General features: G+C 44.8%; 1 long non-coding RNA gene across 1 annotated transcript in view; it reads right to left on the bottom strand.

Annotated features, from left to right (window-relative positions):
- LOC112979098 (uncharacterized) overlaps positions 1-14083 on the bottom strand; it is a 135827-nt gene that overhangs the window by 72182 nt on the left and 49562 nt on the right. Inside the window, exons 7-8 of the long non-coding RNA XR_010391867.1 lie at positions 11688-11808; positions 11210-11284 (exon numbers count right to left, since the gene is read on the bottom strand). This is a non-coding gene — a long non-coding RNA (uncharacterized LOC112979098). The remainder of the gene's footprint in view (positions 1-11209; positions 11285-11687; positions 11809-14083) is intronic.

Raw genomic sequence — 14083 nt, 5'->3', positions numbered from 1 at the left:
AATGATCTGCAGGATGAAAAACATCCAGCATACTGCAGCAGTTTTGTTTTGAGGTTTTTATCATGTGGGGCTTTTTTATTCTGGTAGGGAATTACTGATTGTTCCAAACTTCTGTTAATTGGCTTATAGTTCCCCTTACATTGTCAAACTGCTGGTCAGCTGGCGGGCGCACCACGCTCTCCTCATAGATTTATTTCACAGCTGGAACTTGCAGTGTGGAAGTTCCTTCCCATTTCCAGCTCTGCAGTCCTTGCAGGCAGAAGGCAGGAGAGAAATACAGATGCCTTTTCACATAGATGTAACAATTCTAGCAGGTTCTCAGCACACTAATAGCAATCTAATTAGGCTGCATTATACTGAAGGGAAAATGAGATTTCTGACTTGCCAGAATACTTCACACATCCGCTTACTCTTACAAACACACTCTAGTTTCCAGATGTAGATAAGGATAACCACAAAGTGTAGAAAACGATCCAAGAACTAGTCTAGCCAATTCCTAGCTGGACTTCATCCTATTTCCATCTCTTCTCCTTGCTCTGGAATAACGATTGTTGCCTTGTAAATTTAACGAAATTTCATAGACAACTCCGTTGAGTTTATGGCCCAGACAGCGTCTCGCTGCTCTAAGGATATGCAGAAAAGATGACTCAATGCACATTCCCATCTTGCCTCTCCACCGGCCTTGAGGCAATCGTACAGAAAACGGCAACTCTAGCAGTGCCCAGGAAGCACAAACTCATCCTGGGATAGACGTGCAAGGCTGGGAAAGGGCAGCTGCAAGAACTTTCCTCTCCATGTGGCCAACCAATTGTACGGAAATGTCACACAGCTCACCTAAAGGTAAAGCATCGGGCTTTTCTCCTGCTCAGTGCACTTTCTGCCAGAGCTTCCCCTGGGGCAGTACTGACCATCCCCAGATAACCAAAGTTAACCTAAATTAACCAGTGGCTTGTGAATCAGTGAGCACAGATCTGAGACTGGAGATCTGCATTTTGGCTCCTTTTTCTGCAGGCCCTGAGGCAAGGATTCATACCCAGTAGCAATCTGTCTTTTGCAAAAAATTAAAATGATAAAATAATACAATAGGATTCTGATTCCAGATTCACTGCCTGGAGGAAGGAGGAGGATATTTTATTTCTTTCCTTGTCAATTACCTAAAGAAAAAAAAAGAAAAAAACAGCTCCAGTGAATGAAAAAGAACCTTTTAGTCCAAACGCCTCAGAGTCAGGTCATCCAAATTCCCAGTTGCCTTGATCTCTTTTCCAGCCAATCAGCTTCTCTTCAGCTCTGACTGATGGTATCGTATGTTTAAAAATGTGTTTATTCTGACAATTTGCTATGCTTTTATGTAAGAGGACAGGCAAGCAACCCATCCCCAAAACCTCAAGGAAACAGCACAAGTCTTGGCTGCTAGACTAGTTGGCTCCCTGTAGACTGTTGATTTTTGGACAAACTGTTATTCCATCCCTAAAATATGTACTTACCCTGAAAAAGAAAATGCACACACAAACATACAACTAGGTATTAAGAGCTTTGGTAGATCTGTGACTCTGATCTTGTGACTAAGGTGTCAGCTGCTTCTGCAGAAATGGACATGGTAGTGGAAAAAAACCCCAAAGCAGAGTGAACACTGAACAGCCCACAGCTGGACTGAACTGAACTTCCCCTGCTAAGTGGCTAATGCTAGGTTTTCCTCATTGCTTCAGAGTCAGTGAGGTTATGGAAACTGGAGAGACAAACAAATGGGAATTTCTCAACAGATCAAGAGCTAAAGGAAGGGAAAAGGGGGGGGCATACTGAGAGAATATCCGTTCTGTGGAAGGTTCAGTGTTTCTCAGGGTACCCAAGAGAAGGGGAGATATGCCGATACAAGGGAGGTCAGCTGGTATCAAATCACATCACCCCTTTCCTTTTTCCTCTGGCTGCCTTTTAACATTCCCTCTTGAGGACATTTCCCTTCGGTTGTGGGAAACACACAATCCACCAGCCCTCTTAAAAAGCATGTTGCAGTGGCACAGCCTGAAATAGAAACCAGATTTCTGCCTCCCAGTCCCCTGCTCTACCCTCTACAGATCAGACCTAGCCTTAATCCAGACAGAAGAGACAGAATTTTGCCGTCAGAGACAACCCCACCATAAACCAAGCGAGCACATGCATTACTCCCACACGGCTGGTGGGGCTCCTTGGTCCCCCTTACTCCCTTCCCCTGAGAAATTCACCCCTAGTTTTAACGTGGATGCCTGCTCAGCCACCGGGGAAATGCACTCCCAGCTCGGCATCAACGCGCTCAGGGGTCAACAACCCTGGAAATGATGCCCTGACAGCAGCATGACGAATGGAGCACAGGGACTAGATTAAAATAGACTTTCAAACACAGTTCAATTTAAATAAATAACCCTATTTTTTGTTGTGTTTCACTAGCTTAAACTACATTTTGTCTTTGCCATTTGTCTTTTTTTTTTTTTTTTTTTTTTTTGTGGTTAGCAGAGATAGCCTTAAGAGACTAACAGCAGAGAGGCACATGAGCTCACCGTCTCCTAGGCTACATCCCCACACTGGGTGACTGTGTCATTCCCATGGGTTGCCCCAGTGAAGGCCTGTTCATATCCATACCACAAGCTCCTGGGATCTTCACTGACTGCCCTATGCTGTACATCAAAGGCCAAAGTGTATCCTGCAGCCCTTTCACACCCACCCTTACCTCACACCCCATTTGCCTGTTTCTTCCATTCTTCCCAGAGTCCTAGGACAGCAAACAGCTCTACACTGGGAATCCCTTCCCACCGCTACCCTCCAGCACCCACATCAGGCCCCAGCAGCACCCTCCAGCAGTCTGACGCTCCTGCAGCAGGACAGGCAGGACTAGGGAGAGAGATGGTGTTGAAGGTTTCACTGAGGGCTAGGCAGGGGAAGAGAGACAGCGTGCATCTGGGTGACAGACACCTGTGCTCATCTTGGGGGCTACATCAGCCAGGCTTGAGTCACTGTCCAGTATAGCTGAGCTGCTGGAGGACCCCACTCTTGAGCTGACACCTGATACATCTCAACAGTTCACTGGCATCCACTGGGAAGACCCACTGACCTCCTACATGAGATAAGCAATACCAGGCTGCTAATACAAGAATGTCAAAGGATAAGAAACTCATGCCCAGTACTGTCAGGTGGCATGCACTTGCGAGAGCTGCCAGACAGCCACCCCACACTAGAAGCAACTGGGCATCACCCACTAGATGCCGGACAAGACAGAAATTTTTCAGCTGGGAGGCACAGCAATTTGACATCAAATCCACTGTTGCCATAATAATGCCGCTGCCAAACACCACTGTCACTATCAGAGATGTCCAGAACAACACTAACACATCTAGTAAATATGACATTCCCACACATGGTGCTGTCATATGTAGGACACACTTTTCCATCCAACATGACCAGAAAGAGCCTGAGATCATCACTGGTCTACGGGATGTCATGCAGTCACACCCCAGGCTCCCACAGATCACCGGGGACAATGCACGAACACTTCCACCAACTATACAGCCACAAGGATTATGTATGCATGTAACTCCTGTATCTATCTACAGTTTGGGACAGGCAGACATTTCCTTGCCACAGCATGACAACACACACAAATATCTACCTGTATTGTCACTGAAGATGTTTTTCCTGTTTCCTAGGTATCTGCAGCCCTATGTGGCTGACCTACAGGGACTGCAGGTGACCCTGCACTGTTGGGCCAGAAATGTAATCAGTGAACAGACACTTATTGTAAAGTGCAAAAAGACTCTGATGCCAGCATATAAAACCTTTTCCTGCTGTCAAATAAAAGCAGAATAAATTGGCCACACAGAGAAACTACTGGCAAAGAGAAACACCAGAAATCCAGCCTCCACTTAACATCACTCAAGGGGACTGCCTGCTCCATCATAAGTCCAAGAATCAAGAAAAACCATTTACTTAAAGACTGGCAAACAGTATTCAGAATTCACAGCTGCAAAGTATTTTCACCCTTAGTCTTTTATGTTGTTATTTGTTTTTACTGGGACCTCTTTGACAGTCCCATGCCTAATTGCATAGATAGTACTCCCCCCACTTCTGTCCCATGTGCTGTTGCTGTATGAATTCTCTACGAAACAATTCATATTAAAGTACACATGGATATTTTCTCTAGGTTTAGTATCTTGGAAAATTTTGGGAAACAAGCACAGACTGTCTTCTGGGTTGGACTCTACAGGCTCTTCAGAAATACACTGCCTCATAGATACTGTGTCCACCCAGGCATATGAAGAATATCCATTACCATGATCACCGTAACAACCCAGTCAACTCTCCTTCCCCCAAAATAAAGTCCACTGACTTGAGCATCAAAATACCCTCCCATCACAAGAGCCCATGAATCCCAAATGTCCTGTTGCCTACCCTTCTGTCTAGCAGCTCTTTGCCTCCTGACCCACAATGACTTGGTAAACTATCTTGGGCCAGAGATAGCTATCATCAAAACTGAAGGAAACGCGTGGTCACCCTTCCTGGCCTGTTGCCCACAGATTAAGATGGTTCACTGGATTCTCCAGTTTTAGGACTTTGGGTGCATACAACATCAGCTGGCAGTCCAGCTTGTGCAGCCAGCTCCCAGGTGCTTAGAGGCAATGCAGGGAGATGTGTGGCCATTGTGGGGCAGCAGTGTCAGAGAAGCCCTTCTGCAGACAGCGACCACCAAACTATGAGGTCCTTGCTGGTTCTTCTAGTGCTAGTACTTGTCTTCACGGCACATCACTTCACCGACCAAGCCACAGATGCTGCACAGGGTAATATTTTGCCCGCTTAATTCCTTTCTGCTTGCTTCATCATGGTTTGGTGTAAATCATTATGGGCTCACTTTGCAGCAGCCAAATGGCCCTATAAATCCCAGAGGTGGCATGCTGCCGGCAGCCTGCCCTCTGCTACAGCTATGTATGATCACAGGCTAGGAAGTAACTTCCTTGCCAAAAACTTTCTGCAAAACATCTTACCAGAGGCAGTCCTGCACTTCCCATCCACATTCAGGAGTTGACATCCCAATTTTTGAAGCTATCTCCCTCCAGTTTCTCCATCTTAATTCAGTACTACTCACCAATCTACCTTGGAGGCCTGTCAGATGAAGTGGGCAGAGTTCTCCCCACTCAAGTTATGGGAGGCTTTAGCAAAGTTGTTGTGGAAGGTCACCCCTTCAGTACGCTCTGACCATATGGAGAGGAGGATACAAGCCTACTCCCAGGAAGAAGCAGCACCCTCGTTGGGCTGGTCAACCTGGACTGACCTCAAGAGGATCAAATGAGAACAGTCTCTCTTGAAAGACAGTCTCACAGACATGCTGAATGGAGGCATGGCTTTGCTGAAGGGGCCTTAAGAATTACATATGGGCAAGCTGTGGCTGCATCTAGGGAGGACGCTGCTAGGGAGGGCCACCCAGATTACCCAAGAAAGCTCTCCATGGAGCCCTGAACACGTCAGACCCAGCTTTCCCCGAACTATTCCAGATGGGGCACATTCAGAAAGCACCAGAACGGCTCAGCAGCCTCGATACTATCAGCAGGCTGGGAATGCAACCTCAAGGCCATTGTATCAGGACTGCACAGATCCCATTGATCTCCTCTCTTTTAACTCAGCTGAAAGCTAAAGTTTTCAAAAGCGATTCTCTTTAACCTCTGTGAAGAAGGAGAGATCTCAAGGATTTGAGTGCTGATCGTCTTAACATAGCATTAGTGGGTGAAAGAACTTGTTTGAGATTCTGATCAGCAACGTACAGCTCAGAGGAGCAGGTCAGGAAATGTCAAAGACGGAACAACACCAAAGAAGATGGTTCTGTTTTTCAACGAGCTCTGCCGCTAAAAGTGAGAGGGAGCAGTGGCTGTCAGGGAGAGAAAGGGTGTACAGTGGCAAGTAGGGAGGGAAAGAAAGCCTTAGCCAGCAAGACGAGCATCCTGAGTCACTCTGTCGGGGAGGTTAGGGCCGCTTTGCCAGGGAAAGGCTGACAGAGTAGGACAGATGCCTGGATCGGTTCCACAGCATGAAAAACGCTCTTTGGAAACAAAAGGTTAGTGCAAATCCAGGCATGAGCAGAATACAAAACCCCACTAATGCGAGTCCTGGTTGCCCACCTCCCTGGCTGCCAGGGCTGCTCCAGCCCACACTGGGCGTGCAGGGAACCACGGTCCAGTCCAGGAATCGGAGCGAGCTGCAACGCCGGCTTGTGCAGCAGCCACCGGATGAATCAGTGATGAGCAGCAGCATCTGTGCGCGAGGCGAAGTTGTGCAGCGGAGCACATGCGCGCGGCACTGCTCCCGGAGCAGCGCTCAACCCACGTCTGCCACGGCCAGGACAAACTTGCATCGAGAGCAAGCGTGTGCCAGCAGCCGCATGGTCAGTGCACGGCTGAACCGCTGCCAGGGGCCGCCGGCTTCTGAAGTCAAGCTGCACCCGTTCCACTCTTCCCGCAAGCCCTGCTGGGACTTGGAAATGTGGAAGCTGTGAACTTTTCTGAGTTGAAAATTTATAGACAGGAGAGGATCTTGTTTTGCTGACTCACAGATGTGATTTTTATAAAGAGGCAGTGAATTTGTTCAACTCTGCTTTTATTTTGTCCACATTTGCATAACTACTTTCCGCAGCTACAAGCCATCTAAGTTATTCCTCATTTTTTCCTACAAAATCTTCCACCTTTCAGTGAGCTTTGAATTAGAAATGGAAGAAACAATGGAAATCGGACTGTTCTTATATATAACCAAAGCACTGTGCTACTTTGTAAACATGTCAAAATTAGCCTACTAGCAAACTTCAGTCATTTTTTAAATGACAAATTGAAAAGTGAATACAAAAACCTAAAAAAGGAAATAACTTCTTTTTTCCATCATCATCTGAGCACCAATAAAGCACAAGATTTCATAGCCCCTTGAGAACTGGGGTAAAGTTGGGACCAGCAACAGGAAGAAATCGTATTTCCCTTAAATCTTGCAAATATTTTTCTTGCAGTGCTTTACTCAAACTTTGCAGGTCTAAGGACCTAGGCAGAACAATGTAGGCAGAAATAAGATTTTTCATTAGATCTACGGGAATAGCTGGAAAAATTAGACAAGTTTCCAGGTGCTTCCTAACCAGTTTCTCCTGCAGTCACTAAGACAAGTCTATGAAAATCCCTCAAGCTGGAGGAGCACGTGCTCTGCTTGGGTTTGCTTTCAGTACTTGTTCCCAGAAGCTTAAGGGCTTTTTACAGCTTGCTTGAATGGAGGGCAATGACGAGATCTCTCCACTCTCACCGAAGTGTCTACCCATCCCTCAAGACAGCCAGAATAATTCCACTTGCTTTACTCACTTTTCTTTTTCCCAGGCATCTTCCTTTTCATTTGTATGCATGCCTATGTACGGCCAGAAAAGTGATTTAGAACATAAACGGACAAAAACACAAAACAAAAAGCAAAACCAAAAGGAGATCCCCCTTTGTGATGCTTGATATCTATTCCCTTTAGTCTCTTCCTGAGTCAAACTCTCTCCAAAATCCACAGAAAAGAAACTTTGATTGTTCCCAATGCAGTGACCCTGTGTCAGAGCTGCTGGAGAGCAAACTAGACTCCGCGATATTTCATATGACATTGACAGAAACACCAGCTTAGTTCTAATTCCATAAACTTTATGGAGAGAAAGGGAGGAGGATGGTAATGCACAAAACAGCATACTTCTCCCAGGTACCACCAACTTCCCATTCTGTGAACTCAGCAGATATGAATGGAAATCACTGATGAAAAAAGGGACATTGGAGAACACAGAGCCCTCTTTCTGATCTTAATCACAGTTTAGTGGTGCATGGGAGTCCTACACAGACACACTGCAAGCATGGCTGAAGAAAAATAGCACTCTGTGCTGTTAAAAATGATCTTATTTAACCTTTGAAAGTAAATGCAATGAGTATGAAAGAGAAGACAAGGTTGTTCTGGATATTCTAATGTTCTAATTGAACATTGCTGCCGTCTTCCTAGCTCCTCTGGATATGTGGCTTCAATTAATCAGGATTCAGTGATAAGTGGTGCTGTGAATAAGAATGGTTTGGGGATTGTTTGCTCTGAGCAGAAGATGGTCAGCAAAAAAATGAAAGAGGGGCTTTAAGGCAAGGATCAGGTCTATCTTGGCCCATAGACATCTCAGACACTTTTGGTACCATCAGAAAAATGAGCAACCACCATGATATTCAGAGCCACTAAAGCTGTGCACCCAATACAGCAATGTGCCCCAGTGCCTTGACACATGATGAGCAGAGCTTAGCAATGGGGAGGCGCTAAGATGCTTTAGCAGTAAGCACTGCAGAAATCCCAGAAGACTACTGAATCCAGCACCTTTCTTTGGAACAACACAGGCAAAATCATCCAGCCCTGATTGGAATCAGCAGCTGGTCCTGATACCTGAACTATTAACAACCCTGAGGGCTGCTTTAAAAAGAGAAACAAAATCACAAGATATGTCAGCAGATTTTCATTACAAGGAAGCTGAGGTCAACCATATTTCTAAATTAATTTTCTAGTAAATATTGGTTAGGCTTTAGGTAATTCTCTCTCCTCCACCCCCCCCCCCTTTTTAATAAGTACAATTTACTAGAGTTGCATAAAAATGAGTAATACATTAGTTTCACTTAGAACCAACATGAAATGAGTCATATCTTTCCAGCACATGACCAGGCTATTATATCTCTCCCAAGTATACTGCAGAAAGTTGGAGAAAGATGTTTTTGCCTATAAACAGACACTCTAAATCATCTGATTCTTTAAGTGACAATGAGCTCCCTTCCTGAAAAGGTCCATTTGAAATGCACCTTTCCCTGTCATACCCACATCCCCACGGCTTTCGCAAGCCCTGGGAAAGGGGCACTTACTTTGTTCTCACTCAGATAAACCATGTCTGTCTCTCTCTGGCTGACAAGAAAAAAAAAGTCTTTTTGACAATGGGGCCTGGGGGGAATAAACATGGTACCATTATTTATAGATCCAAAGCTCGATAGTCTGATCACTAGATGCTCCCTCCCCTTCAGGCTTTGTGTAACCAGTATTTATTCTGTCCTGTTCTTGGCTTTTCTACCCCTCTCATCTTTCTAGCTCTGTACATATTAGACAACCTCTCTTTAGAAAGGTGGCTGATTCTGGCTAGGACTATTAAGTGGAATGTTTTTGCAGATAACGTGATTACATTGAAAATGCTATTCTCTCTTCCCCAGGCTCAGCTCTGCCCTTTGGTTTTATCCCTTATGTCAGAGCTACAGGAAACATGGCGTAGGCCAGAGGTCCCTGATCTTTTCATAAGTTAGGCTCAATTTAAAAAAAAACCTGATTTTCTCCTATAACAAAGAGAATATTTAAAATAGAAATTGCCACAATAATGAACTAGAAAAAAAAAAGGGCAATTCTTTAAATATAAGGTACTTCTATGTTCTTCCTGAACCAGTTCCCAATCCCACACACTCATTCCTCCAGAGCAGGGCACAGGCCTTCTACCTTTCTGCCCCATACCCCACTTTCCTCTCCCGTGTTCCTACTTCAAGCCTGCTCAGCCTCAAACTATATCTCCTAGCACATGCACAGAGCAGACAGATGCAAAGTGCAGGTGCTGCAAAGAGGATATTTCAACCGTCCAAAGGGCAGCATGTGCTCTGCAGCGCTTACAGGAACACAGCAGGGTTTGGGAGCTACTGCCTTCACAGAAACAACACACCAGTTTGCTTCCATGCCAAAAATCACTGCCATACAAATAGGCAAGACATGGCTAATCAGCACTATCGTGCTCTGTAGCAGCAGCAGTGTGTCTGCACAATCTCTGTCTGGTTACACTGAAATTAAGGTGGACTCACTGAACTTTTTTTTTTCTTTGCTAAATTCACCTTTGACCAGCCCTAGGGCAAACTCATAAATATACTTAAATAGAAATCAGAGATAGGATTAATGTTCTTTAATAGTAAAAATCAAAACAATTATTAACCTATTTAACACAGCCTGACAGGAACAAGTTATTGCATCCAAAAACTCATCTTAGGGAAAAGCTCCTGTACTCATTTCATGTGTCTTTTGTATCTTCTTTGGCTTACTTCACATATGAATTCACTGAGCATGTTTTAAACACACAGGTGAGCACTCTAGGTGTCATTCTTACTGACTACTTGAACCACTGTCAGCAAACTTATACTGTCAAGTATCTCTGCTACAGTCTAATCTAACCTTGTCCTTCACAGCCAGCCAGAAACCAACCCATAATTGACTAACTACAGAATACTTCTTCATTTTCCTTTCCAAGGAATAAGGACTCACCAACCACTCTAATCAGGAGTCTCAGAGCATTTTAGCACACTCACAGTTCAGCTCGCTCACATCAAGCAAACATCTTAGACCAACATTGTTTCTGCTTGCGTGTCCCCGAAGCTGAAGTCCTAAAACCTCAACAAATTTATAAAACGGCAAATGGGTATCTCATCTCTATCAAGACAGCAGCAGCTCCCAACTCCATCAGACAGACATCGTGGGTTTGGGGGGCAGGTTCCACTGCCCCATGAAGGCAGAAGAAAGCAATGGTATTTACTTCAAACCACTTTCACAGACCCAGTTGGAGCAAACAGCCACTGCCTTGTGGGGATGCAAGACTGCCAGTCCTGGCTGCGGGGACAACCTTTAGCTCCAGCTGAGACTCACAGAGCAGGCTGTCTCATACAACGTTACAATCAGCAGCATCAGTTTAACAAAATCTCTAAGAATCTGCAATGTGGCAGCTACACCTCCTCTTGAGTATCTTTCACCAACAAGAAACCTCTCATGTAAGCAAGAGAAGAACAGCCCTGCCAGCTTATAAAGTTGGCTTTAAGGTGAGTGGTACCTCATTAAAACATAGTAGTCACACAGTGCAAAGCTCTGAGCTGGTGTAAAACCACTCTGATTCCTGTATCACTAAGTGAAGACACAAGCATCCTCACTCCACTTCTGCTTTATTCTATGCGAGTAGTTGGTGCCTTAGGAAATAAAAGCATTCCCCGAAGGAATATCCCCACAGTGTCTTGGAGAAATGGTAGACTCCATCTGTAAGTAAGTTCTTCAGGCAAGAGGCAACTCCATGAACCATCCCACTGTATCATGCATATGGTCCAAAGTCAGCAAAAATCTACTTCAAAACATTGCTGCATGCAAAAACCTTAATAGCATCATTACTCACATGGAGCAAAAATAATCTCATGAATGGAAGGCTCAAAGCAAAGCTGGGTCGTTTTTTCCACTGAATCTCCACTTCCTGCAAAATAAGAAAAAAAGGTAATTTTGACATAAAAACTCAAAACAAACAATAACAAAAATCTGAAAGCATGTAATTCTCACTCACTCCAACAGATGAGAGAGGCTTGGCAGGGAAAAGCGATCTCTTTGCTAGACCAACTGATACAGCAGGAAGAGACAAAATACCTTTCACGCTCCCAAGCATGTTCTCAAGGTCAGGCATGGGAGTAGGAGATTTCTCATTCAAGCTTGAATATTAGTTTGTTAGTTGCTCTCATATCATTTTATTTGCCATACTTCCAAATCCATATGCAACTCTCAGCTCTCTTAAAGCAGTTACTGTTCTATTGATTCATGCATTTTCTAATGACACTAAATGTGAATATACAATGACATTCATAGTAATCAATCACAATACTTACTACGTGCATGCATCATAAGGTATCTTGCTTTGTCCCAGTAAGGATATTTCAGTGTCGTAAGATAAGCAGGGATTTTGTTTTAACTTTCTTTTTCCTTCATCTAAACTTATTTTTAAGACGACTAGGGAAAAAGAAAGAACAAAAACCTCCATCATTTGGGGTCACAGGTAGGCACAAGGGAATCACTTCTCACATTTTTGGTTTGGTCAACAATATGAGAAGTCATCAATTCTACACAAGAGTTATGTTCCTCCAGATTTACACAAACATGACCAAGATCAAAGTGCTGGTCAAGAGTCACAGAAGTTGCTCTCCCGTCTTCACATGTGCAAAGTAGATCTCCATGGCACTTCAGCACACTCAATTGCCACCCGCTCCATGCATGGAGCTACAAACAGGCGATCTGTAGTTCCTTTTCAGATCCCCTCTCCAGGAACTTCCCTTGTGCTGTTCAAAGTGGGAGCTGACGATACCAAAAATCCCATTTTTCTTTTTTATATGAACTGTTTATCACCTTCTTTCTCACTTCATGTGAGAACCAGTTTTATATCTATTGGCTTTTTCCTTCCAGTTCCTCAGCCCTCAGGGTACACTGAGGTCATGTTTCCCATATTTTCTTTGAAATCACAAAACCTGCTGGGGGGTAAGAGGGGTGGATTCCAGAACTCAGAGCTGGAGCTATAAGAAAGGACTATGCATTGCAGCACTGGTGATCAAATCATGAGTTGGCAAGATTGGGCTTTGGTTCAAGTGAACCACAAAGTCACTTGGAACAGTGACTTGCTCTCCTCCCTTTGTTTCAAATCAGCCCATCATATTTCCTAACATAAAACGACCCAGATCATTTCTGCTCTGAATCATCAACAAAGAGGAAGAGAAGTGAAAATATCACACTCCACATCTTCATCCCACAGCATATTCCAGAATGTGTCCAAGGGCACAATTTGACCGTAACTTCTCTCACTCTCCCATGACCTCTTACAAAACATCCCTCCCCATCCTCAAGTTCTCAAAGCAAACCTGCTTCTTTCACACTTAAAGCACACACACAAGCTGTGCAATGTCATGATAAAAAGCATCCAACAATCCACAGAATTCCAGCTTATCTTGAGAAAAATGATACCTGAGACACAAACAGCAAGGGCTATTCACTGGACACAACCTGCCAAAGGTTATGGGGAAATCCACATGAAGGAGAACTCAGACTCTTCACCACTGCGCTGCTTCAGCAGACAAGTGGGGCTCTCTGCCATGATCTAGCGTGTTGTGGGTGCCAAGGCTCCACCGCAACCAAACTGTGCACTAGCACTCATCCAAGGGGCTTCCTTCCCCTTCCCAAACCTCAGCGGCAGCCATCAGGCACGGCTGCACTGTGCAGCTATCCCCAGGCCTCTATCAAGATGATGCACGCATGTGCTGCAGAAAGCCTAACACACACCTTAATGCAGTGTGACTACAGTATTAACTCAGGTTTGAGGCTGCTTGTTGCTGAAGTCTGTGGAGGAAGGAAGCTAATGAATGCCTTCCTGGTTGGGAACATCTTTCCTCCTCTATTTTCAGTCATATGGACACACCACTTGAACGGTCTAGCTAACAGTAGCCAGGACTGCATCCTTATTAGAAAAGTGGAAACCCTCAGCACTACAAGTGCAGGTGCAGCATCACATCCAGCCACAGTCCTCTTCATCTCCACCCTCTGCTCTTGTGGACACAGCCTTCAGCTCTTCCTCACCGCCTATCCTTCCCATGGAAGAACCACAGTATTTCTGTACACGACAGAGTGGTGGCGGCGCTGGGAACCATCGAGCTGCAGATCATCACCTGTTTCAGGCTCCGCTATGCCACAACAGCAATGCTTGAGCCACATCTGGGTGGCAGGTTTGGTCTCTCTTTGCAGAGTGTACCCAGAGAAGAAAGTACATCTCAAGCTTACACTGAAGACCAAGGACCTCTGCTAGCTGTCAGACTTGCACTGATTACAGCTAAAGAGGTAGAGAGGAGGAGTATGTTATACTTCTTTTATTTAAACACTTTAAAAATCCTGTGTTTGACTACTGACAACAAAAATGATATGATTGTTTTAACTGATCACCTTGGCAGTGGTTTAAAAAGAAATAAAATAGAGCCAGGAAAGCCCAGATTTATAGAACTGCAACCTGCTTCCCAGTGGTGTGAGCAAGAAAACCTTGCCTGTGCACACGTGCTGTTCCACTCCCCAAATTTGTCATCTGTGCTGGCTTTACACCCAGGGGTATTTCTCCAAAATATCTCCGGGTAAGATGGAGTGTAATCGCAACCCTTTTTTGTACCAGCCAGAGGGCACGAAGGAACGGCAGCCAAAGCCAAGGGCCAGCCCTTTTGTTTGCTCTTCGAAACAAGCACGAAGGCCAACGCTA

Source organism: Dromaius novaehollandiae, chromosome 16 (assembly GCF_036370855.1).
Source record: "Dromaius novaehollandiae isolate bDroNov1 chromosome 16, bDroNov1.hap1, whole genome shotgun sequence".
Lineage (NCBI taxonomy): Eukaryota > Metazoa > Chordata > Aves > Casuariiformes > Dromaiidae > Dromaius > Dromaius novaehollandiae.
The sequence above is the reverse complement of the archived record's forward strand: the minus strand, read 5'-3'. Positions and strand labels throughout refer to the sequence as shown.